Source organism: Mastigoproctus giganteus, chromosome 11 (genome assembly GCF_048544385.1).
Source record: "Mastigoproctus giganteus isolate SK-2022 chromosome 11, ASM4854438v1, whole genome shotgun sequence".
Classification (NCBI taxonomy): Eukaryota; Metazoa; Arthropoda; class Arachnida; order Uropygi; family Thelyphonidae; genus Mastigoproctus; species Mastigoproctus giganteus.
The window spans coordinates 173,303,711-173,327,531 of NC_143585.1; the positions used below are offsets into that span (position 1 = coordinate 173,303,711).

General features: G+C 39.4%; 1 protein-coding gene across 1 annotated transcript in view; it reads right to left on the bottom strand.

Moving 5' to 3' along the window:
- fws (Conserved oligomeric Golgi complex subunit 5 four way stop) overlaps positions 1–23,821 on the bottom strand; it is a 372,604-nt gene that overhangs the window by 190,037 nt on the left and 158,746 nt on the right. The window lies entirely within an intron of this gene.

Below are 23,821 nucleotides of genomic sequence, written 5' to 3' on the forward strand. Positions count from 1 at the left end.
GTTATATATGTCTTTTAAAATTCCATATCTCCAAGCCGTGACATACGCTTTTTCCATATCAAAGAAAACCGACACCTGGTGCTCACGTTTCAGGAACACATCACGTATAGATGTTTCCAAGCAGATTAAATGGTCAAGTGTTGACCTATTCCTTCGAAATACCAAAAAAGGCAAGCAGTGACCATTCTTTCCAGGATCTTGCACAAGCAGCTCGCCAAGCAATAGGATGGTAATTTTTTGGTATTTTTGAATCCTTTCCTGGTTTCCGAAAGGGAAGGATGGTTACCATATGCCATGAATCCGGAAATGTCTCTTCAATATAGATTCTATTATTAGCATTAGCATACGATGCAAGAAAGCAAGCTTATGCAGCATCAGCTAAAAAAAAAAAAAAAAAAAAAAAAAAATCCCATTTCACCCCTCCATTTGTTCCAAATGCCTGTCCAGCTCAGCCTTAAATTTATTTAGGCTATTAGCTTCCATAACAAAAGATGGAAGCCTGTTCCACCAATCAACTACCCACTGGCTAAAGGCAAATTTCTGCACAACTATTCTACAACTATCTTTCCTCAATTTGAAACTGTGCCCCCTCAAGTACTTAGTATGAGCATGATGAAGAATCCCATCAGCATTCAGCTTGCTCAACCCATTCAAGGTCTTATACACCTCAATCAGATCACCTCGCAGGTGCCTATTCTCCAGGTGCTGCAATTTGCAGAACTTAGGCCTTTCTTGGTAAGAGCACCCTTTTGTTCCCCTCACCAATCTTCTTGCCCTTCTTTTTACTCATTCTAGCAACTCTACATCCTTCCTAAAATGAGGCCTCCAGCCCTGTACACAGTACTCTAGGTGTGGCCTGACTATTGCCTTCTATAACGGGATAATCACCTCCCTATCCCTGCTAGCAAAATTCCTATATATCATTGACAAGACTCCATAACCTGCCCTGGCAACCGTCTACACTGCTCAGCGAACTTCATATTTGACTGCACAATTTCCCCACAGGTCTTTCTCGCTTTCCACTTCCCTGAGTATAGTACCATACAGTTGGTATGTTTCTCTTCGGTTATTGCTAACCATATGCAGTACTTTGCATTTGTCAATGTTAAACTTCAGTTGCCACTTCTCAGCCCATTTTCCCAACTTATATAGATCCAGCTGGAGTAGCATACTGTCTTTACTGTCGTTAACAACCCTGCCAACCTTTGTATCATCTGCAAACTTGGGCATTAAACCTGATATGCCTTCATCAATATCACTGATAAATATACAGAACAACAATGTGCCCAACACCAAATGCTGGGAACTCCACTAATAACATTTGTCCACGAGGAGCAGTATCCATTGATTACCACTCTCTGTTGTCTCCCACTCAACCATCCCTTTATCCATTGTAGCAGCTTACCCTTGATGTCATTTGTACCTCTCCAATTTGTACAGCAGTCTTCCATGTGTAACAGTATCAAAAGCTTTCCTGAAATCCAAGTATATGATATCAAAATTATTTTTTGCATTCAGTTCCTTTGTGACCACATCATAGTATCCAATCAAATCGGTCAAACAAGACCTCCGTTTAACAAACTCGTGTTGTGTCATAACTATTACTGCAGTCTTGTCTAGATGATCCTGGAATGCTTCTTTAACCAGTGATTCCATTATTTTACCAGGAACACAAGTTAAACTAACAGGTCTGTAGTTACTTGTGTCACTTTTTTAACCCCCTTTGTGAATTAGTGCTACATTTGCACACCTCCAGTCCGTGGGGACCTCCCCTGAGTCCAAGGAAGCTCTCATAATTATGGCTAAGGGTTTGCTTACTTTCTTTGCTGCCTCCTTTAATATAACTGGATAGATCCTGTCCAACCCAGGTGCCTTCCTTATGTTTAACTTCAACAATTTCTCCTCCACTTTGCTCTCAGTTATTACAAAATCACTTAGCTCCCTGTTAGTGTTTGATTAACTTCTGGCACTCTCCTCATTGAATAACTCCTCATGTTTGAGTGCAAAAATACTCATTCAGTTTATCAGCTACTACAGCAAACTCATCAACAGTCAAACTAACTATGTTAAGTGGACAAATCTGATTCATCCCTTTCCTTCTAAAGTTTACATAAGTAAAGAACTCTTTGCATCCTTTGCCAAAGATTTCTCGTAATCTGCCTTCATCTTCAACGTGGTATCCTTGACTGGTGACATTGTCTTCCATTAGAAATGGTGGATAACACAGGGAAGTGATCACTGCCATAAAGGATTTCTTCAACCTCCCATGTACTAAGAGGCAGGAGGAATGCAGAGCAGATGGAAAGATCAACGGCAGTAAATGCAGGTAGCAAAGTGGAAAAAGGTATTAGATCCTGCACTTAGAAAGGTCAGATTGTTCACAAAAAATCGCTCAATAATCCAACCTCTTCTATTGATGTCAGAACTACTGCACAGAGTATTATGTCCGTTGAAATCCCCTAAAAATAGAAAACGGGGTGGCAATTGCTTAATGAGATCATCAAGGTCTGCCTGTGAGGATATCGTTCCCAGGTGGCAAATAGATGGAGCAAACAGTTAAAAGGTACCCTATTGTAAGACTAACTGCTACAGCCTTAGGTTAGTGGTAAATGGCATAGCTTCAAAGGGGGGGTGTGGTTACCCACGATACCAATTCCTCCGTGGGCAGGTCAATCCCCAGCTCTGGCTCTGCAAATAACTGAGTAGTTACATTAGTAAGGGTGTACGTCTCCTGATATATGTTTAGCTCTCTTTTTAGTTTCTGAATTTCCTTTTCATCCTTCCACCACTGGCATGCTCGAGAGTACACAGGGTGTTCTCCTTGGCAGTTAGTACAACTTGGCTTAGAAGCTAAACATTCCTTGCTGTCTTGGTCTTTAACACCACAGCGAGCACAGGCAGGGGTGCCACGACAAGCTGTTTGAGAGTGGCTGTACTTTTGGCATTTAAAACACCTGAGTGGGTTTGGAATATAAATCCTCACTGGGCAGTTTAAATAGCCTGCCTTTATGGAACTTGGAGGCCATGGGGTGTTGAACGTTAGAATGAGAACTCAGGGTAGGGCCGAGATTCCCATCCTCCCACATCGATATTCTTTTGACAGCCGTCACTCCTTGATCTTTAAGTTCAGAGCAAATCTCTTCTTCAGAAACATGAAGGAGGTCCCACTCTGATATGAACCAAGTCACGGACTTGGCATTGAAATCACCAGTTACAATAAAATTTGCTGGGCACAAGATTTTGAAAGCATGGTTGAAAAAAGAAAGAATTCCATCCAATTCATCTTGAGGAAGGCAATAAACCGAAAAAAAAAAAAATAATAATAATATATATATACTTCCAATGGAACCAGAGAAATATGTACAAGTTACAAACAGGTTTAGATAGCCAATCAAAGTAACCCCCAAAACATCATTCAAAAGCAAAATAAGGATAATGATATGGAGCATAGAAGGCTCTTTTTGGTTGTAGAGAAACCAGTTATCATTCCACTCAAATAATAGGGCTCCTGAATTAACAAAATATCAATAGATTTCTGTAAAGAGATTTGCCAAAGTTCTCTGCAACAGTTTTTGATTTTTGACCATTAATGATGAATTTTAACAGAAGAACTGTATGCGATAGAACTATAATTATGATTTGGTACGATTCCTTACATTTTCCAAAGTTCATACATATTCACTACAGATAACATTTCGGACTGAAAGTTTATGGTCTTTCTTTTTACACTTACAGTTGCAGCAACAAGAGGAATGATCTTTAGTGGGACAGTCCTCAAAGACATGTCCAGTATGGGCTCAGCGACTGTAGGATGGATTATCCTGAGAACAGAGTCCATGACCAAAATACAAAAAATACCTGGTAGCTACTGTGAAATGCCTATATCTGTGAGAAGACCAATCAATATATAAGCATTCTAAGGAGATAGCAAGTTTATATATTCTTGGAGGAAAGCCTAGAATCCAATTCACAGTTTGTATAGATTTTCAGGAAGTACTAAATGAAAGGTAACTTCTTTAGTGAAGTCATCAAAAGAAAAACTTTGTTCACTATAGTTTTTATAAAAAAGATCCTCCGAGTATTTCTTCCTTGGAGGAATTTCTCTGTCATAAATTAAAATGGTTCATTTTAGAATTTTAGGGGATTCCATCTTAATACCCATATCAGTCAGTGAAAAGGTAATGAAGCTATCTTACAAATATCTTCTGAGGTGGTTGTCTCTACAGCAATACCTTTGTTCTTTATCATTTTTATAGATTTTATTTTAACCTGTTTTAAGGACTGTCAGAAGGTCTTAGCTATGTTATCAAAAACATCTTTATTGGTGGAACAAGTACAGTGAATTCCGGTTATTTGGGCCACCAGTTAATTGCGGCAGCATTTGGGGCAAATCTTAAAAAACAGAACCAAATCGAGAAAATGGCCAGGGTTCCGCATTCTCCATATTTGGTGGTCACAGGCTCGAACCCCGGTCTAATCAAGAAGCATGTGCTATGCACTGCTGCTTCTGCCCACCTGGCTACAGAGGCACCAGGTGGGCAGAAGAGAGAGTATTTGCAATTTCAAAAGAATTGCAGATTTTTTTCCCTTTTAGAAGTATTATCGGAGTAGTTATAGGAGGATGTTTTCCATTAATTCTTCGAACTTTAGTCCAAACGGTTCTGATGTCTGTGGTTCTGTTTATAGGGAGGCATATCTGGACCATGTCTCTTTTTTGCTTATTCATTGTATGTGACGAGCTTTAGCTCTAGCTTTCTTGAACTGTATGAGATTAGCTGTGGTTGGGTATTTACAAAATAAATTCCAATATCTATTCTTCTCTTTCTTGGCATTGCTACAGGCTTAATTCCAGCATATTTTTGGGTGCGAGCAGGCTTTGATAGATGATTTGGGTATGGTGGTTTCTTCAGCTGCCATTATTTTCCAAGTGATGTAAGTTACTGTAGAGTCAATTATGACAGTCTCAATAGTCTGAATATCTAGATGTTCCAGTTTTTGATATTTCTTCTAGTTAACTTTGTCAAATTTCCAAACACTTTTTATTTCAGTTTGAGGAGAAGAGTTAGACGACTGTGTGCATATTACTAGAAAGTGGTCACTATTACGAAGGTTATCAGGGACCATCTAATCAATAAGCGGAAAGAGGATTGGTGAGTATATTTGAAAGATCAATTGCAGAAGTTGACCTTGAGGAAAGATGCACGTATGTGTGAGTCCCATTGTTTAATAATGTTAAGTGGTGCAAGAAACCCCATAAGGGGCGATGCCCATTCCAGTCACCCAAGATACAGATATGTGGTGGCAGCTAATTAAATCATCCAAATCTGCTAAAGTGTATGAATTACTGGGTGAAAGGTATAAGGAAACAACTGTTACTGCTATCCCAACCATAACTTTGGCAGCAATTTCTTCTAAAGTTCTTTGTAGTGGAATAGGTTTGAAAGGAGTTCTAGAGTTTACTAGCAATGCTACACCTCCATGTGCTGTATTAGAGTCGTTTCTATGCTTTCTAAACATTATATGATATTTTATGCTCATATATATTTTAGGGGTCAGGATTGTTTCCTCTAGACAAAGAACAGCTGGCTTATATTTGTCTAAGTTAGTTCTGAGTCCGCAACAATTCCACTGAATGAATCTATACCTTATTGGGGATTATCGGGTGTGTCTGCTTGCTTATGGGATGTGGTTTGTGTGCGCCTGTCTAGTTTTGTTTTTTCCGTTTTTGGGAGAGTTGGCCTGGTGATGTGCATTTCCTCCTCTTCTGCATGAATTTCAAGAAGTGGTTCATCTTGGTGTGAATTTCTATCTATGTCCATGGTATCAATAGTTGATTTTTGATAATCTCTTTCAGAGCTTGTTTGCTTTACTGGCTGCTGTACAATGTTTTTATCTGACAGTATTGTCAATGGGGAAGTTACCAAATGAGTTGATTGCTGTTGAGTAGGCCATGCTTTTAGTGTAGAGAGGACTGACATTGCCCAATCGAAATTGAGATGCTTGGTGTAACTGAACCATCTGTTTGCACTGTTATGGATAGTTGCTTTTTTACAACTAAAGAATAGGATGGCAATTTATTAGAAATTTAAAAATGTCTTTTTGCTTCTTGGTATGGCACCTTATGTTCTACTTTGTACTTCTGTATATTCTTTTCTGTCTGCCACTGGATGTACTCCTTTGAAAATGCTGAATGATTTTCCTTGCAGTTTGGGCAGCATTGTATTTCAGTGGTGCAGTCTGTGTGAACATGCTCTTTTGAACCACAGAAGACACAGGTGGTTACACCCCTGCAGACTGCTTGCGAGTGTCCAAATTTTTGACATTTAAAACACCGGACTGGGTTTGGAATGTACAGTTGAATTTTGCACCTTAAATATCCAGCTTTAACAGTTGTTGGTAGAATTGGTGTTTTTAATGTAAGAATGACTGTTCAGGTAGAAGTAAGAATCCCCATCTTTCTTAATGACTATCCCTTTGGCATTTATCACATTTTGATCACTTAATTCCTGAACTATCTCTACCTCAGATGCATTAAGGAGATCCCACTCTGCTATTACCGCTTTAGAGGAGTTAGGGTGGCATGAGGGGTAACCTTTGTGAGAGTTCCACCAAAAGTCTATGTTTTTAATAGTCTTTCTGAGTGCTTGTTCTCACTCATCTCCACTAGGTCTCCAGATTTTAATCTACAAACAATTTTTGGAGGGCCCACCACATTTTCAAGACGTTTCTGTATGAAGAGTGGGGAGAGCTTACTCAAAGGATTATCAGTTAAAGAATGCAGTATCAGAAATAGAGCAGCAGGGTTTCTGTTCCTTCTTTTTTCTGAAGTTTTGCATTACATGCATTTAAGTCATCTCTATTTGAGAGATCTGGATCGTGAGATCCATAAGTGACATATTTATTTATGTCCATCTTTGTTCCTTTTATCCCAGGGAGAGGGATTTTCTTCTCCCAGGTTACCGGACACGCCACGTGGAGGCAGGCACGGTGCCACCATTGACCAAGCAGTTTAGAAAGTTAGTTAGGTTAGTACAAATTATATCAATAGATATACAAGGAAAGAAAGGTGTATTTCCTTTCTAGATTCCTACTTCAAAGCTTTTCAGTAAACAATCACTTACAAAAAACAGAAAGAATAAAGACACTAAAAAATAAATATAACTAATCCACTGAGAAGAGCATTATGTATTGCCCAAAATATTGCTTTGACACTATCTATCAATTGGCACTCGGGGCCATCACAGAGAAGTGATCACTTCCATATGGGTTTCCTACCACCTCCATGTAGCAAGTAAGGGAAGGAAGTAGAGATGGGGAGCAGATAGAAAGATTAATTGCAGAGAACATACTGGGTAGGCATGTGGAAAAAGATGTTTGTTCCCACATTTAGAAAGGAGAAGTCATTGTCAGTGAGCATATGCTCTATGACTCTCCCCTTCCATTGATGTTAGCATTGGCCCACAGAGTGTTATGTCCATTAAAATCGTAAGGTAAGGTAAGATGGTAAGGGCATGACAAGATCATCAAGGTCTTTGTGGGGGAAGTCACTCCCATGTGGCAAATAAGCAGAACAAATGGTTAATAAGAACCCCACTGTAAAGCAAATTGCTACAGCCTCAATGCTAGCTGAAAGTTGCAAAAGTTAAGAGGTTCTGGTTGCCCATGAGGATTCTGACTCCTTCATGAACAGGGCCATCCACAATTCTGTCCTTACGAATTATGGTAGTGTTATGCATGGTGGGATCATCATTTTCCTTTAAATAAGCAAGCTGGCTTGTGCTTTTGCAGGACTGCTTTGATGTAGAGGTCATCAGTATTTTGCCAGAATCCACGGCAATTCCACTGCAGGAATTTAGTCATTATTCTGGCTTGGTGAGTCCATCAGGCAGCTTCCAGATTGCCAAAGGCTTAATTTTGTGAGCCTTGGATTTATCTTTTTTGGAGAAGTATGGACACTGCCCTGTGTCCATTTCTTCCAACGAAAAGAGCTTCAAAACTCAGTCATCATGTACCTCCTTGGTTTCGAAATCCATTTTTTCTTGCGCTGACGTGGGAGGTTCAGTTTGCTGTAATGTTAATTTAGTGCTAGCTTTTGGTAAGGCTGGAGCACTGGGAGGTACCAATATTGGAAGGGCAGCTGACTGAGATTTCTGTACTGGTTTTTCTGAGCTCAGTAAGTAGCAGGTGATGGGCATGAATGACTCTTCAGTGGTATAGTCATTTCTGGATGAATCCCAATCAAACATTTCTGGGATACCTTTTCAGCATATGTTGCCTTACTGCTACTTACTGGTTTAACTGTTTTACTGTCCTGGTGCAAGATGTACAGTTCTGTCTTTGTGCTTGTTAACAAGAGAGACTGCTTCTACAGGGATGGGATATACTTAAATAGAAGGGGTGCAAAAGTGTTTGTTGGTTCTATTGAGGCAGCATTAGGTGGGTCACAAAACTACAAGCTTGGGAGTGATTCACAGACTAAGAGGTTCAAAGTAGTGGCAGGCAGAGGTGAAGGTGATTCTTGAACTACTTCTATTAGATTCAGCAGCAGCCTGGAGGTCTGGGTGCTGGGGGTTTCAGGGACTAATGGCAGTCATCATGAAACAAATAAATACTTGGACTGTGTTAGGGTAACTAAGAATAAGAATAGGTGCATGTATACTTGCATGTACACCAAAGCTAGAAGAATAGTAAATAAATTTTATGATTTTGAAGTGATGGCCCAGACCTCGAAGGCAGATACTGTTGAGATATTAGAGACGTGGTGCCACACTGATATTAGGAATGCAAAATTGAAAGTTGAGGAGTACAATTTGTACAGAAAGGATAAACGGGATAAGAAAGGAGGAGGAGATATGTTGTTAATTAAGAAAAACAAAATCTAAGGAGGTGCATCCAGTTAACATAGATGGACAGTGCAATGTTAAGTCAGATTGGCGTGATATAAGCACTGGGAAAGCGAAAATAGGAACAGGAGTGTGTTACAGGCCTAATGACTCTAATGATTACGATGAACAATGATACAGAGAAATAGAGTGGGCCAAATCAGAATGTCTTATAATGGGGGATTTTAACTTACAGATATTGATTGGAACTTGTCAGTTGGTCACTGGCACACTAGCAAGAATTTTATGGATTTATTGGATGATTGTTTTCTACAGCAGCACATTAGAGTTGTTGTTGTTGTTGTTTTGGTTTTTAGGAGCATTAGCAACTAAGGCCATATTGCTCCGGGAATACGCGGTGGTCATTCCCTTGACCTTTCCGCATCCTCCGTATTTGGTGGTGACGGGCTCGAACCCCGGTCTAATCAAGAAGCGTGTGCTACGCACTGCTACTCCTTCCCACCTGGCTACGGAGGCGCCTAGCACATTAGAGAGGCAACCAGAGAGGATTACCTCTCTTGATCTGGTTATCAGCAATGATTATTTGTGTATTAAGAATTTGCAGACAAAGGAAGCAGTAGATGGCAGTGTACTGATGTGGGATTTACTCAAAGATATAATTACCATCAGGGATAAAGGGAAGGGTTTTTGCATCCGTAAAGGAGACTACAGTGGTCTCAGACAGTTTTTAAATTCTGTACAGTGGGACCAACTGATGATGTTACCAAGAGCAAACTCTAAGTGGGAAGAATTCAAGGAAGTAATCTTGGAAGCTACTAGGTTTTTTTTGTTCCAACTAAGAAATACTGTTCAGGGTTCAGGCCTAAATGGACAGACTGACGAATTAATGAAGTTCGTGGCTGAGAAGAAAAATGCATGGGATGCATATTAATTATCAGGCGACACAGAAGCTTATGGCAGATATAATGACTCTAATGATTACAATGAACCAGTCTGTAATCTAGTCACAAAGGAGGATAGGCAGGCGAAGACAGATTACGAGAAATTGTTGGCAAAGGATGCAAAGAGTTCTTTACTCATGTAAACTCTAGAAGAAAGGGGATGAATCAGATTGGTTCACTTAACATAGACAGTTTTGACTATTGTTGATTCTGCTCAACTGGCTGATAAACTAAATCAGTATTTTGCATCTACATTCACACATGAGGAGTTATTCAAGGAGGGGGAATGCCAGACATTAATCAAACTGTAACTGGGTGCTTAATGGTTTTGTAGTAACTGAGAGTAAAGTGGAGGAGAAATTGTTGAAGTTAAACATAATAAAGGAACCTGGGGTTGATGGGATCTATCCAGTTATATTAAAGGAGGGCAGCAAAGGAACTAAGCAAATCCTTAGCCATAATTATTAACCTTGGACTTTGAGGAAGTCCCCACAGACTGGAGATGTGCAAATGTATTGGCAATTCACAAAGGGGGTTCTAAGGGTGACACGAATAATTACAGACCAGTTAGTTTAACTTCTGTTCCAGGTAAAATAATGGCGTCACTGATTAAAAATATATTGCAGGGTCATCTAGACAAGACTGCAGCAATAATTCAGACACAGCTTGGGTTTATTAAGGGAAAGTTTTGTCAGACAAAGTTGATTGGATACCAAGATGTGGTTAAAAGGAATTAGAGGTAAAAAATAATTTTGATATCATATACTTGGATTTCAGGAAAGCTTTTGACACTGTTGTGTACGGAAGATGCATACAAATTGGAGAAGTATGGTATTAAGGGTAAGTTAGTACAATGGATAAAAGAGTGGTTGAGTGAGAAAGACAGAGAGTGGTAATCAATGGACGCTGTTCTTCGTGGACTAATGTTATTAGTTGAGTTCCACTGGGTTCGGTGTTGTAGCCACTGTTGTTTTGCGAATTTATCAATAATATTGATGAAGGTATATCAGGCTTAGTGTCAAAGTTCGCAGATGATACAAAGTTTGGCTGGGTTGTTAATGACAGTAATGGCAGTGTGCTACTGCAACAGAATCTAGAAAATTTGGGCAGATGGGCTGAGAAGTGGCAACTAAAATTTAAAATTGACAAATGCAAAATACTGCATATAGGTAGTAACCCCAGAGGAACGTATCAACTGTGTAGTACTTAAGGTGGTAGAAAATAAAAGACCTGGGAGTGATTGTGCAGTCAGATATGAAGTTTTCTGAGCAATGCAGACAGGTGCCAGAGCAGGTCATGGGGTATTGTCAATAATATACAGGAATATGGTAGCAGCGAAAAGGAGGTGATTTTACCTTTGTATAAGCCAATGGTCAGACAACACCTTGAGTAATAAGTACAGGTCTGGAGGCCTCATTTTAGGAAGGATGTAGAGTTGCTTGAGTTTGTGAGAAGGGCAACAAGATTGGTGAGAGGAACGAAGGGGTTCTCTTACCAAGAAAGCCTTTAAGTTTTGCAAATTGCAGTGGCTGGAGACTAGGTACCTGCGAGGTGATCTGATTAAGGTGTGTGAGGCCTTCAATGGGTTTGAGCAGGCTGAGTTCTGATGGGATTCTTCAACTTGCTTAGATTACGAACCTGAGGGGGCATAAATTCAAATTGAGGAAAGACAGTTGTAGAATAGATGTGTGGAAATTTGTCTTTAGCCAGCAGGCGGTTAATTGCTGGAACAAACTTCCATCTGTCGTTGTGGAAGTTGAAAGCTTAAATAAATTCAAGAAGGAACTCGCCAAACGTTTAGAGGAAATGGATGTGTGAAATTGTTTTTTTTTTTTTTTTTGGCTGAAGCTACATAATCTCATACACTTCTTTTCTTGCAACGCATACCTCTATTACTACTACTATTTCCTTTTCTCCCTTCCACCTCTGGCATGCTCCAGAGCAAGCTGGGTGTTGAATTTGGGAGCAGGTTTTGCTGCTGAACATGATGTTTCATGATCCTTTGCACCACATTGATCGCACGCAAGGATTCATGGCAAGCCATTTGCGAATGTCCATATTTCTGGCAGTAAAGCACCTTAAAGGATCTGGAACTTATAGACATACTGAACAGTTGATGTAGCCAGCTTTAATCTCATTAGGAGATGTTGGTGAGTTGAAAGTTAGGATGATGTTTCTAGTAGCAACAAGTATTCCGTCCCTAAGTGTAGAACTTCTCTTAAAAGCAATCACTCCCTGTAGCTTTCGTTCAGAGCAGATTTCCTCCTCGGTTACCTCAAGAAGGTCCCACTCGGAAATGACACCTCTCGATTAATTGAGTGTTCTATGTACAGTTTCCAAAATCGGTATTCCTCTGATTGATGTTGCTCAGAGTAACTGCTCTGAATGCCTTCTACTTTCAATTAAGAGGTCCCTAGAACAAAGCCCTTTAACTGATTTAGGGGAACCTGCTAACCCCTCTACAACTTTCTTTATTTATTTATTTATGAATAAATAAATACATTTTCGGAATTTGGTTTTTCACTGTTACAATTCATGATTTAAAATCTTGGGATAAGCCCTGATGTTATTTCAGTCTCTTGACAGCATTAGCTTTATCTGTCTCTCTGTCCACATTTTGAGATAGGGACTGGGTTGCAGCCCCTGAAGAAATTAGTTTTATCAGGTTGAATAATTATTTTTTGTATTGGTTCAATGTCCAGACTCCTGAAGTTCCAATGAGCCGAAAGGGACACCCACTACCTGACAAGCTATAAATGCGCTCAGGAGTGGAATGGCAGGGCTACCAAGACACCACACCCACAATGCAGCCAGCCTGAAATCTGTCCCATAGATCATGAGGGTGGGGACATGGCATTGACACGTTTGACCCTTGCAGGCAACCCCACTAGCCTACAGATTCTAGCCGGGTCATTCTGGACCACCTGTCTTGTTGAAGCAAGGGCCAAAGTGGTGTGTTGAACCTAATCCCTCAACCACCAGGATCCACCTTTCCGAAATTTCATGGATCGCAGCGCACAACAAACACACTGGATTTCTATGATGTTGGCCTGGAACCTAGGCTGTGTGCTAATCTGGAGGACCAGCAGCCTCTCTGGGAGGTCCCCTCACCACGTTCCACTCTATTTTTCCTATTATCCTCACTGTTATAAAGAATTCATTCTTCCATTGGTTCTACAGCAATGGGCAGCAGTCTGGAAAGCAAGGTGTGGAGATTCCAAGAACTGCAGAAAGTTATCATGGAATAAGAAAATACATGGGCTGTGTCCAGGTAACTAAGAGTAAGAACAAGTGTATGTGTATTTGCATGTATAACACAGATAGAAGTACAGTAAATAAATTCATTAAATTTGAAGTGCCAGTCAAAAGGATGCCCAAATCAAAGGCAGATATTGTTGAGATATCAGAGACTGGTACCACAGAGATATAAGGAATGCTGAGATGGAATTTGGGGAGTTGTTGCTGCTGCTTTTTTGGGCTTTATTGGTGCATCAGTGACTAAGGCTATAATGCACCAAAACAAGGTCAAATAAAAGACAATATTTATATTTCACTGACCCAAAAAATTAGGTCGCTACAACAATATGTATAGAAATAAAGATATGTAAAAACTTTATAAAACAGTAACTTTTAAATACATGTAAAAATATCTAACCATTTTAAATAATTAAAAGCAGCTGATAAATTTACATTGTCGGGTCCAATCTGACTGAGTGTATAAGGCTCAGTCAGATGGCTAAAAGTACTAAAATATAAATGACATTCGTGCCATGTAAAGTGGACACTCAGGAAAAATATGTCATGGTTAAAAAGGTGTCACATTGCTCACACATAGGAGAGTCATCAAGGAATGAATGAATAAGATGAGCAAGAACAACTTCCTCCTGGGCAGATCAGACTGCAAGAGTTCAGTTGCAGATTTTATCTGATTGAGCTTGTTTGTTACTTGCCCATGCAAAGATTATTGCTACTGGAAGAGTAATATTTTGCAGATTAATAGTCTGTATAGCGGAATAACAGGCTACAGCTGTTCTGAGGTTGTGGTGATCTGGTTGCAGCGTCAGCCAGTTAATTACCCGTGATCCCAGTGTAACTTGGGATCCAGCAGAAATGAATGTCAAGAGAACATTCAGGAAGGGAATATAGAATCTGCTGGACCCAGGTCAGGAATGTATGAGGATTATACCACAATGCTGATAAAGCCTGTAGTACACTTAAATAGTCTGTATACGCCTTTGGTAACTGTGGGTTTTAATGCGGCCCAAGGCTAACCAAACTGCATACAACTTTGCTGTATATATGAAGCATTAGTCAAGTATCTTCACATATATAACGTTATTTAAATTTGGGGAGCACAATGTGTACAGAAAGGACAGGCAGGAGAGAAAGATAGAAAGGGTTATGCTGTTACTTAAGAAACACATAAAATATAACGCAGTGCATCCAGTTAACATGGGTGGACAGTGCAAGGTTGAGTCAATTTGGTGTGATATAAGTATTGGGAAAGGAAAAATGAGAGTGAGTGTGTGTTATAGGCCAAATGACTCTGATGAGTACAATGAACAACTGTACAGGAAAATAGAATGGGCCAGTAAATCAGAATATTTTATAACGGGGGTGGTATAAACTTTCCAGATATTGACTGGAATTTGTCAGATGGTCACTTGCAGACTAACAAGATTTTGTGAATTCATTGGATTACTGTTTTCTACAGAAGCAAATAGAGGAAGTAATACCTATGATATGATTATCAGTAGTATTATTCATTCATAAAGAATCTGTGGAAAGAGGAACTACCAGGTGACAGTGTTCCAAGTGTACTGACATTCAATTTACCAAAGATATAACTACCTTCAGGGATAAAAGGAAGGATTTTTGCTTTCATAAAGGTGACTACAGTGGTCTCAGACAGTTTTTAAATTCTATACAGTTGGAACCAACTGATGATGTTACAACAGCAAATTCTAAATGAGAAGCATTCAAGAAATTAATCTTGGAAGCTACTAGGCTTTTCATACCAACTAAGAAATACTGTTCAAGGTTTAAACCTAAATGGATGTAAGATGAACTAATGAGGCGCGTGGCAGAGAAGAAAAATGCATGGGATGCATATAAATTATCATATGGTAGATATAAGCTAGTCTGCAATCAAGTCACAAAGGAATGCAGCAACCGAATGCAGATTACAAGAAAACTTTGGAAAAGGATGCAAAGAAATACAATAAAGACATTTTTACTAATGTAAACTATAGAAGGAAGGGGATGAATCAGATTGGTTCACTTGATATTAATGGTTGGACCGTTGATGATCCTGCTCAGGTAGCTAACAAACTGAATGAGAATTTTGCATCAAAATTCACACACAAGGAATTTCATGGGAAAGGGGAGGCCAGACGTTTATCAAACTCTAACAGGGAGCTAAATAATTTTGTAATAACTGAGAGCAAAGGGGAGGAGAAATTTTTGGAGTTAAACATAAGAAAAGCACCTGGGGTTAATGAGACCTATCCAGTTAGTATTAGTATTAGTAACGGCCGCATGGTGCAAGAAAGCCTATGGCTTATGCTGCACCAGCCAAAAAAAAAAAAAATAAAAAATAAATAAAAAAAAATAAATCCGAACAAAACAATGATAAAAACAAAAAAATAAAAATAAATAACTAAATAATAATAATTAATAAAATAAAAAATAAATAAAAAGGAAATTAAACCTATCATCCTATGTGCTTCCCTTACCCTTCCCTTACTATCCAGATGACCTTTGAATTTCCCCAAACTCTCGGCCTCTACCACCCATGAAGGCAACTTATTCCAGTAATTTATAACTCGCTGGCTAAAATAGAACTTCCTGCAATCCAATCTAAACATTTCCCCCCGTAACTTGAATTTATGTCCCCTAGTTCTAGCATCATTTATAATCTTGAAAATTTTGTCCTCATTCATTTTACTGATGCCTCTCAGAGCCTTAAACACCTCAATCAAATCTCCTCTAAGGTGTCTAGTTTCCAAACTCTGCAACCCACATATTCGAAGTCTTTCTTCATAAGGACGCCCTTTTGCCGATCTCACCAGGCGAGTTACCCTTCTTTGCACCCTTTCAAGAAGCTCGATGTCTTTCTTCAGGTGCGGTCTCCATACTTGAACACAGTATTCCAAGTGTGGTCTAACATAAGCCTTATATAATGGGATTATCACGTCCCTATCTCTACTTGCAAAAGTTCGATAGATCATTGATAGGACACCATGGGCCTTCCTTGCAACCTGTTTACAATGCTCAGAGAATTTCATGTCTGACCGTATCGTAACACCCAAGTCCCTTTCCTCCAGTACTGGCTTTAGTTGAACTCCACCAAGTGAATAAGTTTTTTTGGGATTACTGTTTCCCAGGTGTAATACCTTACACTTTGTTGGATTAAAGCACAGCTGCCATTTTTCTGACCATTCCTGAAGTCTATCTAGGTCTCTCTGAAGAAGCTCAGCTTGACAGTGATCATTAACTACTCTCCCAATTTTAACATCATCTGCAAATTTAGACATCACGCCCTCTATCCCTTCATCAATGTCGTTTATGAAAATTAAAAACAACAGTGGTCCTAATACTGATCCTTGGGGAACCCCACTTCTTACATCAACCCAATCTGAGGAATAGCCATTTATCACAACCCTCTGCCTCCTGCCCTGAAGCCATCCTTCTATCCATCTAAGGATTTTCCCAGTGATTCCAACCTGTTCCAGCTTATAAAGCAACCGCTCATGTGGGACTGAGTCAAAAGCTTTGCTGAAATCTAAATAAACAATGTCGAAATTATTCCCTAAATCCAGCTCGTGAGTGACCCTTTTGAAATAGCGAACCAGATTGGTTAAACATGATTTTCCCTTTACAAAACCATGCTGAGTATCCTTGAGAATTTCAATTCGATCCAAATGATCCTGAATTCCACCCTTGATCATTGCCTCCATGATTTTCCCTACTACTGAAGTCAGACTGACAGGTCGATAATTTCCAACTTCACTTTTAGAGCCACCCTTATGTATGGGAGATACATTTGCACTTTTCCAATCCAAGGGAATCTCCCCAGAGTCTAATGATGCTCGCATAATTAGCCTCAATGGTTCAATGCACTCGCTTGCCGCCTCTCTTAAGATTATAGGGTATATTCCATCAACTCCAGGAGCCTTACTGGTCTGTAGGCTCGAAAGTTTTTTCATTAAATAATCTTGCGAAATTTCAATATCATTAATTACATATTTTTTAACTTCGCTCCCACAATTTCCCTTTGCCACAAAAGGCTTTTCATTTGTAAATATCGATGCAAAATAACTGTTGAGTTCATCTGCAACGGCAGCTGGTGTATTTATTACTATCCCCTTTCCCTTACATAAAGGTCCAATCTGGTTTGTCCTGCTCTTCTTGGCATTTATATATGTGAAGAATTCTTTATCCCCCCCCTCTTTGCTCTGTTTGCTAGTGATTTCTCATAAACTGCCTTTGCCTGTCAAACCTTTTCTGTGGCTCTATTACACATCACCTTGTAGCTGTTATAGGCTTCAGTACTTTTTATTGTTCTGTAACCTTTCCATGCCACCTTTTTCTGCTCAAGTAATGCGGCAAGAAAGATGATATACAGTTATATTAAAGAATGATGATATACAGTTATATTACAGGAGGCAGCAAAGGATGTAAGCAAAACCTAAGCCACAATTATTAAAGCACCCTTTGATTCAGAGGAGATCCCCCACAGACTGGAGATGTGCAAATGTATCCCTAATTCACAGAGAAGGATCAAAGGATGGCAAGGATAATTACAGACTTGTTAGTTTAACTTCTGTTCTGGGGAAAATAATGGAGTCATTGGTTAAAGAAGCATTGTAGAATCATCTAGACAAGACTACAGTTATAGTTCAGACACAGCATAGGTTTGTTGTGGAAGTCTTGTCTAACCAATTTGAGTAGATATTACGATGTGGTCACAAAGTATCTAGATGCAAAAAATAATTTTTTGTATCATATACTTTGTTTTAAGGAAAGATTTTTGATACTGTTGCACATGGAAGACTGCTGTACAAATTGAATGTTGTACAGTATGGCATTGAGGGAAAGTTGCTGCTATGGATAAAGGGATCGTTGAGTGTGAGAAGACAGTGAGTGATAACCAATGGACAGTGCTCATCGTGGACTAATTTATTAGCGGAGACTCCCAGGTTCGATGTTGGGTCCATTGTTGTTTTCTATATTTATTAATGATATTGATGAAAGCATATCAGGCCTAATGTTCAAGTTGGCAGATGATACAAAGGTTGGCAGGGTTGTTAATAACAGTATGTTACTGCAACAGGAACTAGAATAGTTTAATATTGACAAATGCATATGGGAAGCAGTATCCCCAGAGTAACATACCAACTGTGCAGGTACTGTAAGTACTACAACTCAGGGTAGTGGAGAATGAAAAAGACCTGTGGGGTATTTGTGCAGTCAGATATGAAGGTTTCTGAGCAGTGTAGACAAGCCAGAACAGCTCATTGGGTCTTGTCAATGATGATATACAGGAATTTTTCTAGCAGGTAAGTATCCCCTGGTCAGGCCACACCTTGAGTGCTGCATACAGATCTGGAGGCCTCGTTTTAGTAAGGATGTAGGGCTGCTGGAACGAGTATAGCATAAGGTAACGAGATTGGTGAGGAACACAAATAGGTTATGAAAGTTTGGTAACTACTCTTTAACAAGAATGGCTGAAGTTCTGCAAATTGCAGCATTTAGAGACTAGGCACCCACAGAAGGTTAACTGATTGAGATGTATAAGGCCTTGAATGTTTTGAGCAATCCCAATGCTGATGGCATTCTTCCTCCTGTTCAGATTATGCTCTTGAGAGGACATAAATTCAAACAGAGGAATGATGAAATGATCTGCACTTTACTGAAAAAGATGCTACTATCCTGTTGTTGAACAGATGTGAAGAAATTTGGCTTTAGACATCGGGTGATTGATTGGAGGAAAAAAGCTTTCATCTGTTGTGGAAGTTAACAGCTTAAATTTTCTTTTTTTTTTCTTTTTTTTTTTTTTCTTTTAAGACACCCAAAACAGGAGTGGTATTAGAACCTATAATACTTAGTGCCATGCATGAGTTTGAGAAGACAAAATAAGATATTTGTTGACATTAGACTTGAACTTCTGTATACTACAATTTTTAGGAAATACATATGAAGGAAGGTTGTTCCAGAAAGGGCACAACCTTCACAGAAGATGAAGGCATAAACGAGGAAAAAGAAAAGTTTGTTCTGTGAATTTGAAGCTGGGCAGTAAAAGGATGCTGATTGATTGCAACATGGGTTCGGATAGCTTTGAAAGAAAGAGCAGGAATTATAGAATTCAGAATAACAGTGCCCATGGAAGTATCTATAGAAAAGGCATGCAGCAGAAACAGAACATCTATGAGACAGAGTGGAGAGATTCTGTTAGAGATGAGTCATTAATTAACCTAAATGCCCTCTTTTGAATAGAATTTAGAGGCATGCAAAAGGTTTTGGAGGTACCACCTCAGATGTGTAAACAATATTCCATGGTAGGAAGGATATGTGATTTGTACAGAGTTTGGATGTTGTTGTTGTTATTTGGTTTTTAGGAGCATTAGCAACTAAGGCCATATTGCTCCGAGATATGCAGTGGTCATTCCCTGACCTTTTTGCATCCTCCGTATTTGGTGGTGACGGGCTCGAACCCCGGTCTAATCTAGAAACGTGAGCTACGCACTGCTGCTCCTTCCCACCTGGCTACGGAGGCGCCACAGAGTTTGGAAGAAAAGTAATTTGGAAGAGGCAGTGTTAGGTGGGTCGGAAAACTGCTAGCTTGGGGGGATACAAAGACAAATAGATTAACAGTAGCCACTGACAGAGGTGAAAGAGATTCTTGCACTGCTTCTATTGGAATGAGCAGAAGCCTGAAAAACGAGATTCAGGATATTTCAGAGACTGCTGGGAGTCATTGCGGTACAAGTAAACACATGGGTTGTGTTAGGGTAGCTAAAAATAGAAATAGGTGCATGTATACTTGGGTGTACACCAATGCTAGGAGTTTAGTAAATAAATTTGATGAATTTGAGGTATTGCTCAAAACATCAAAGGAAGATATTGTTGGGATATCAGAGACTTGGTGACACACAGATATAAGGAATGCAGAACTGGAATTTGGGGAGTACAACGTCTACAGAAAAGATAGACTGGATAGGAAGGGAGGAGGGGTTATGCTATTAGTTAAGAAATACATAAAATCCAAGGAAGTGAAGCCAGTGGACATCGCTGGACAGTGCAGTGTTGAATCAGTTTGGTGTGACATAAGCATTGGGAGATCAAAATTGAGAGTAGGAGTGTGCTATAGGCCTAATGACTCTGATGAGTATAATAAGAAACTATACAGGGAAATAGAGTGGGCCAGTAAATCAGAGAGTCTTATAATGGGAGATTTTAATTTTCCCAGATATTGACTGGAATTTGTGGGCTGGTCACTCACACACTAGCAAGGCTTTTGTGGATTTATTGGATGATTGTTTTCTATATCACCATGTTCGGGAGGCAACTAGAGGGAGGAATACTCTTGATTTGATTATCAGCAGTGATTCTTCATGCATTAAGAATCTGCAGATAAATGAACCACTAGGTGGCAGTGATCACAGTGTGCTGAAGTGGGATTTACTCAAAGAGGTAACTACCATTAGGGGTAAAGGGAAGGGTTATTGCTTTCGTAAAGGCGACTACGATGGACTGAGACAGTATTTAAATTCTATACAGTGGGACCAACTGATGATGTTACCAACAGTAAATGCAAAATGGGAAGCATTCAAAGAACTTATCTTGGAAGCTACTAGACTTTACATACCAACTAAGAAATATTGTTCACGGTTTAAGCCTAAATGGATGTCAGATGAACTGATGAGGCATATGGCAGAGAAGAAACATGCATGGGATACATACAAATTAACACATGACACAGAAGCCTATGATAGATACAAGTTGATCTGTAACCAAGTTACAAAGGAGGTTAGGCAGGCGAAGGCAGATTACGAGAAATCTTTGGCAAGGGATGCAAAGAAAAACAGCAAAGAGTTCTTTACTTATGTAAACTCTAGAAGGAAGGGGATGAATCAGATTGGTCCACTTGATATCGATGGGTCAACTGTTGATGATCCTGCTCAGGTAGCTAACAAACTAAATGAATATTTTGCATCGACATTCACACATGAGGAGTTATTTATCGAGGGAAATGCCAGAGGTGTATTCAACTCTAGCAGTAAGCTAGGGAATCTTGTAATAACTGAGAGTAAAGTGGAGGAGAAATTGTTGAAGATAAACACAAGAAAGGCACCTGGGGTGGATGGGATCTATCCAGTTATATTAAAGGAGGCAGCAAAGGAAGTAAGCAAACCCTTAGCCATAATTATGAGAGCTTCCTTGGACTCAGGGGAGGTACCCATAGACTGGAGATGTGCAAATGTGACCCCATTTCACAAAGGAGGATCAAAAGCTGACACAAGCAATTATAGACCTGTGAGTTTAACTTCTGTTCCAGGAAAATTAATGGAGGCACTAGTTAAAGAAGCACTGCAGGATCATTTAGACAAGACTTCAGTTATAGCTCGGACACAGCATGGTTTTGTTAAGGGGAAGTCTTGCCTGACCAATTTGATTGGATACTATGATGCAGTCACAAAGGAACTGGATGCAGGGAATAACTTTGATATTATATACTTGGATCTTAGAAAGGCTTTTGATACTGTTGCACATGGAAGACTGCTGCACAAATTGGAGCAGTGTAACATTGGAGGCAAATTGCTGCTGTGGGTAAAGGGGTGGCTGAGGGGGAGAAGACAGAGAGTGGTAATCAATGGACACTGCTCGTCGTGGATTAATGTTATTAGTGGAGTCCCTCAGGGCTCAGTGTTGGGTCGATTATTGTTTTCTGTATTCATAAATGATATTGATGATAGTATATCAAGCTTAATGTCGAAGTTTGCAGACGATACAAAGGTAGGCAGGGTTGTCAAGGACACTACTGACACTATGCTGCTGCAACAGGATCTGGAAATGTTGAGCAGATGGGCTGAGAGGTGGCAAATGAAGTTTAACATTGACAAATGTAAAGTACTACACATGGGAAACAGCAACCCCAGAGCAACGTATCAACTCTGTGGTATTACACTGACAGTGGTAGAGAATGAAAGGGACCTGGGGGGTGGTTGTGCAGGCAGATATGAAGTTCTCTGAGCAGTGCAGACGGGCTGAAAGAGTAGCTCATGGTGCATTGTCAATGATATATAGGAATTTTTCTAGCAGGGATAAGGAGGTGATTATTCCCTTGTATAAGGCAATGGTCAGGCCACACCTAGAGTACTGTATACAGGCCTGGAGGCCTCATTTCAAGAAGGATGTAGAGCTGCTGGAACGAGTACAGAGAAGGGCAACAAGATTAGTGAATGGAACAAAGGGGTGCTCTTACGAAGAAAGGCTTAAGATTTGCAAATTACAGTGTCTGGAGACTAGGCACCAGCGAGGTGATCTGATAGAGGTGTATAAAGCATTGAATGGTTTGAGCATGCTCAATGCTGATGGGATTCTCCCTCTCGCTAAGAATAATCACCTGAGAGGGCATAAATTCAAATTGAGGAAAGACAGATGTAGGATAGACGTGCGGAAATTTGCCTTTAGCCAGCGAGTGGTTGGTTGGTGGAACAGACTTCCATCCCTTGTCGTGGAAGTTGATAGCCTAAATAAGTTTAAGGCTCAGCTGGACAGGTATTTTGAACGAACAGAGGGGTGAAGTGGGAGTGGTTTTTTTTTTTTTTTTTTTTTTTGGCTGATGCTGCATAAGCTTGCTTTCTTGCATCAAATGCCTCTACTAATGCTAATGCTAATGCTAATGTGCTTATTCCAAGAAAAATTATGTCATTATAAGTAATCGCTGATTTCTAATTCAGAGTGTCATCAAACATAAGCATAGGACCAGAAGAATCATTTTTGCGAGATATAACAATGGACTGAGTTTTCAAAAGATTGAAATCAACTAAGTTATCTTCGCTGCACTCGAGAATTACATGCAGATCAACATTTAAGGAATTGTTAGTGGATATTCGAGAATTTGAAGCTGTTTGAGTAGGGCAAGGTTTCTCAAACTTAAAGGTGAAATGCGATGTGCTGTCATCAGCAAAACTATGGATAGAATTTCCATAATTTACAATAGAATTTCCATAATTTTCATTAATATACAAGAGGAGACAAGTGAGAAAAAAGAACTGAACCTTTTGGAACACCAGCATTAGTGGAGAAGTCAGAAGACAAAATAAATTCAAGGGAGAACTGGACAAACTTTTAGAGCAAATTGTGAGACGGGAATTTTTTTTTTTTTTTTTTTCTTCTTTTGGCTGATGCTCTATAAGCTTGCTTTCTTGTATCATATGCCCCTACTAATACTAAATGCTAATGGTTAAAAAGGTGTTACAGTGCTCATACATAAGAGAGTCATCCGCCCTCAGCAAACATGAAATCATCTTGATTACTGTAACAGTCAATTTTCCGGCACCATCATTAACTCTTCCTTCCCTATCTGTGCAATTTCATTACCAATGCATGTTGTTTTTGTTCTTTCACAATTGAAAAACATACTTCTGAACAACACACCTACATGATCACCATAACTCAGAGAAAGATTATGTTTTAAAACAAAAAATGCAAATAAATGTATTAAAACATAAAATGAAATGCTACATCTATTTTTGAATTTCTTTCTGTGCATTGCATGCTGACCTTATGTTTATTTGTTTGACAGTTAAAAAACACATCTACATATAGTACATAGAGCAAAAGTGTTGCCTTTTTTCAAATTATATATGTGGAAAATCTTGCAAATATCTTCTGAAATTTTACACTGTATTTCTTTGGCATCTTAGGCAATGTTACTCACTTCCCATCATACAGTTATAATGAAACAATCTGCACATTACTGAAAAAGATGCTACTATCCTGTGTCTCCTTTTGTAACATAGACTAGCA